At 42.0% G+C, this 5,365-nt stretch overlaps 1 pseudogene; it reads left to right on the plus strand.

Moving 5' to 3' along the window:
• Nucleotides 1-1,116: 1,116 nt before the first annotated feature.
• Nucleotides 1,117-1,582, plus strand: LOC119270865 (annotated as a pseudogene).
• Nucleotides 1,583-5,365: the final 3,783 nt, after the last annotated feature.

Here is a 5,365-nt window from a genome sequence, read left to right on the forward strand (position 1 = left end):
ACACAAATTCTAACTAAAAAGGAAAAACTAGTTAGTTAATGCTCACGCCTTGTCGACAAAATTTACAAAACAAAAAAAAATGATAGTTGATATTCTCATTCAAAGTAACTAAATGATATTCTCATTTCTGAAAACTGTGCAAACAAAAGTTAGCAACCCTCCCCATTTGAGTATTCAAAGTAAAAAAAAGTTGGTCGACATAGATGCCTCTGATATATTATCTAGTTGATATAAAAATAAATTAAATAACACTACAGGAAACACTGATAAAATATATATCTCTAGCCTGTCCATTTTTAGTGAGCTATCCGAACCTTGGTTGATTGACTGGACAAAAACAGAGGGAAAAGGGTGACCCAAAAACAGCTACTAGTAGAATCTAAGTGAAAAAAAACATACAAATTGTGATAATCTATGTTCCACTAATCAACGGTTAAAGACCTGCCCGCTGATTTCATTGAATGTAAGACAAAAAAGTATACACACTGACTGACAAAGAAATCTACTAGCCTGTCCAAGAAACAACCTATTACAAAAATGGATACACACAAAAATCCCACCTATTTGAACCCCACTTAAGTAATCTGTACTGATGGAAGACCAAGTACTCTTAGATCTAACCAACAAAAATGGATAAATAAAAAGAACAAGAAAATGGACACAAAGAGGGGATACTTGTTGTACCAGCGGGATTAACCCAGGAGAAAAAAACAACATGAAAGGACGCCTCACTTGCCCATCCCACGTGCAAACCACCTGGCCCAGAAACTAAAAAAGCCCAAACAGAAGCAGAAACATAGAAAAAACATAACTGGACCGGATGCGTCCCTAACCAGGCCGAAACTAGGCAAAACAGTCACTAGCACGAATCTTCAAGCAACAAAAGATCTAATGGCTAAAGCGTCGACTGAGACTTCGCGAAGTCTCAGTCGACTGAGATTTAGCGGCACCGTTTAAAAAAAATCTGCGTACCCTCCACTTAAAGCTAGCTAGCCTATAAATAGTATCAGGCGCTCCATCATATAGTCACCGCAATCTTATTCGCATCTCTTAGCTCAAGACCTTCTCTTGCTCCACATATTTACCTCTAAGCTCTACAGAGCTTGCTCGGCAACAATGGCTGCAGGTGGGGCTTTTCTTCTTGCTTTTTCTGTTTTTTCCATGCTGGTTATGTCTTCCCTGGGGGCCTAGGCCTTTATGCAGCGACTACGAGACGCTATGTCGTACCAACTGCGATGCAGAGGTTGAAACCCTCTGCGGCAGTACCTGCGACTACAACAACAGCGGTCAGGCGGACTGCCGGCGTCAGATCTTCAAGAGGTGCACCACAGAAGGTACCTGCTGCAGTAGCAACGGCACATGCACTTGTGATTGCAACACTGTAGCTCAAAACGGTTGCTTCGGGGTCAGCGACGGCTACACACGTTGCGGTTCATGCAAGCGTGGCAGGTTCGAGCAGTGCTATCCCACCTGCAAGAACGACTGCAACAACAACTGCAAGAAGAAGAAAGGGTGCCACGCATAGGAAAACCACATGTAATCGGGGTCGGGTGCCCTGCATAGGAAATAACATGGCTCCTTGCTGTCGTGTGTAGATTTCTTTAAACGCCACGACCTGGTTTTGTGGGATGACGTTTTTGTTAGACCCTTTGGATCGGGGTAGGCTAGATCATCCGATAAACCTACCTTCTTTGGGTGCGGATGAGCTCGATCCAGCGCTGGCCATGGTGAAGTAGGGGACGGTGATGGCAGAGAGATCGAGATGGGGAGGTGGCAGTGGTGCTTCCCGTCAGCACTGCGATTGCCTTAGATCGGAAGGGGATTTCGGTGGGGAGACTTGTGGCACGGTGAACCTCGTACCGTGTGCCCCGGCCCCCACCTCTCTATATATCGCAGGTCACAGGGGCCCACCAACCATAAGAGGGTTGGGCGCCCCCGATCAGGGCGCGAATAGATCAGGGCCCGATGGGCCGTTGGGCCCACTCGGTGGAGAGATCAACCTAACATTCTCCCCCTTGATCTCAACTTTTTTCTTTTAACCTTATACTTTCTAGTTTATTTGTTTCGTCACATATTGGTACATAGAGCATGTTGCATCGTCACAGCTTAAATGCCGATAGAATCATACTGCTACAACATACGTTTTGTTCAGAAACAAATTATGTTCCTTTTGGGCCTATCCAGGAATCATAAGGCTTTTTCTTAAACCCATGTCGGCTAAGTGTTCCTTAAACACATTGGGTGGTAAGCCTTTCATTAGCAGATCCGCAAGCATATCCTTTCATATCCTTTGTCCTTATATGCTCGAGACTTATAGTTTGATCCTGGATTTTATCTTTCACAACATAATACCTTATCTCTATTGTTTTGGCAGCATTACTCAACTTGTTGTTGTGAGCGTAAAATACTGCGGGTTGGTTGTCGCAGTACATCTTTAGTGGTTTGTGAATACAATCTACCACTTTCAAGACGGGTACAAATTTCTTTAGCCATATCGCCTGCCCCGTGGCTTCGAAGCATGCTATGAATTCTGCATACATCGTGGATGATGCAACTATCGACTGTTTGGAGCTTTTCCACGAAATAGCTCCCCCAGCGAGAGTGAAGACGTATCCTGACGTGGATTTTCTATCATCTCTGTCCCCCGCAAAATCTACGTCTGAATACCCTTTTATCTCTAGGGAATCGGTTCTCCTATATATTAGCATGTAGTCCTTCATGCCTTACGCATAACGCAATGCTTTCTTTATCATCTTCCAGTGCTCCATGCCTGGATTCTCTTGATATCTACCGAGTACCCCGGTGATAAAATCTAAGTCAGGGCGAGTGCACATTGTAAGCTACCAACTGCCGAAGCATATGGTACTGCTTTCATTTGATCGATCTCGTACTGGTTCTTGGGACATTGGAATTTCCCAAAACTATCGCCCTTGACTATGGGAGCAAGCGTGGCTTTACTCGCATGCATATTATACTTTTTGAGAACCTTTTCTAAATATGCTTTCTGCGATAGTCCTAAGACTCCATTGTTCCTATCTCGGTGAATTTCTATGCCCAAAACATATGATGCTTCACCAAGATCTGTTATGTCAAAATTTGAGGATAAGTATTTCTTTGTTTCTTGTAGTAGACTAACATAACTGCTAGCAAGCAGGATATCATCCACATACAAGATTAGGAAAATATATTTCCCATTTTTAAACTTTTCATAAATACAATTATCCTCAATATTTTTTTAAATCCAAAACTTCTAATCGTTTGGTTAAACTTTAGATACCACTGCCGAGAGGCTTGTCTTAATCCATAAATGGATTTCTTCAGGCGGCATCCCATATTTTCCTTACCTTCCATGATAAAACCCTTGGGTTGTTTCATGTAGACCTTTTCTTTTAAATCACCATTTAGAAATGTCGTCTTAACATCCATTTGATGTAACTCTAAATCAAAATGTGCAACTAATGCCATTATGATTCTGAAGGAATCCTTACATGAGACGGAAGAAAATGTCTCATTGTAATCTATCCCTTCTCTTTGTGTGAATCCTTTTGCCACAAGTCGTGCTTTATACTTTTCTATATTCCCTTTAGAGTCATACTTAATTTTGTAGACCCATTTACAGCCTACTGTTTTGGCTCCTTTAGGAATTTCCTCTAAGTCCCAAACATCTTTGGAACTCATCAATTTCATCTCGTCTTCCATTGCCCTCATCCACTTTGATGAATGAGAGCTTCTCATGGCTTCTTCATATAAGGTGGGATCTTTTTCCATATGAACCATTTCTGTGTTATAAACTTTAAAGTCAGTAGAAATAGCTGACTTTCTTGGTCTTGTAGACCTTCTAAGGGAATCAGTTTCTGGCACATTCTGTGCCTCAACTTCTGGCACTTCTTCTAAAATTTGTTGTTGCACCTCCCTTTTATGCTCAACAACAGGTTCAGTCGGCTCCTGACGGACAGGTTCCGGGTCTACCCCCATAGTTGTCATGGGTGGAGTTGCAACTGGTAGTGAGAAAAATGGCTCCTGAATCATCGGATTAGGTGCATGCACCCTGTTCTCCTTAAGATCAATTTTCCGAGCTACCAAGCTCCCCCTCATCATTCCGTCCTCAAAGAAGACTGCATGTCTCGTTTCTACAAACTTTGTATATCTGTCTGGGCAGTAGAAACGAAAACTTTTTGATCTGTCTGGATAGCCAATGAAGTGGCAACTTACTGTTTTGGGATCTAACTTTGCAATGTTTGGATTAAACATTTTGGCCTCAGCAGGACACCCCCACACCCTGAAGTGATGTAGGGAGGGCGTCCATAGCTCGTACGGTGTTTTGGGCACCGACTTGCTTGGTACTCTATTGTGAATGTGAATGGCGGTTTTAAGCGCCTCCATCCATAATCCCAATGGAAAGTTGGAATAACACATCATGCTACGCACCATATCCATAAGTGTACGGTTGCGCCTTTCAGCTACTCCATTTTGCTGAGGTTCACCCGGCATTGAATACTGGGCAACTATGCCAGTCTCCTGTAAGAACTTTGCAAACGGTCCAGGGACTTGGCCATATGGAGTGTGCCGACCGTAGTACTCTCCCCCACGGTCGGACCTTACTATCTTTATTCTTTTATCATGCTGATTTTCAACTTCAGCTTTGAATATTTTAAATTTATCCAACGCTTCAGATCTTTCTTTGATTGGATAAATATAACCATAGCGAGAGTAATCATCTATGAATGTTATGAACAAGTCATATCCATCCACACTTTTCACCGGAAATGGTCCACAAATGTCAGTGTGGATGATTTCTAGTGTGCTTGTCCTATGGATTGCACCTTTTTTGATTTGTTTTATATACTTTCATTTAATGCAATCTACACATTGTTCTAAGTTTGAGAATTCTAACTGTGGAAGAATTTCACTTTTGACTAATCTTTCTATTCTCCCCTTCGAAATATGGCCCAAGCGACAGTGCCATAATTTTGATGAGTCGAATGTTCTCTTTCTTTTCTTTTGTTCTTTATTCGACGCGGAAACATGTTCATTCACATTGCATACAGAATGCACTTTTTCACGAAGTGATAACAAATAAAGCTCATCATGTAGTAAAGCATTACCCACATAAGCATTATTATACCATATGGCACACTTGCCATGTCCAAAATAACACTCATAATTTTCTTTGTCCAAACATGGAACACTAATTAAGTTTCTATTACATGAAGGAACATAAAGAACATCTCTAAGTAGAAGCTTGAATCGATCAGCTAACTCCAAGGAGATGTCGCCGACAGCTTCAACTTCCATTTTTATTCCATTGGCTACTTCAATGCCTCCTTCTCTTCTTAGCGTAGTCCGGGTCGAATGGAATCCCTGT

The sequence above is a fragment of the Triticum dicoccoides genome, chromosome 3A (genome assembly GCF_002162155.2).
Source record: "Triticum dicoccoides isolate Atlit2015 ecotype Zavitan chromosome 3A, WEW_v2.0, whole genome shotgun sequence".
Lineage (NCBI taxonomy): Eukaryota > Viridiplantae > Streptophyta > Magnoliopsida > Poales > Poaceae > Triticum > Triticum dicoccoides.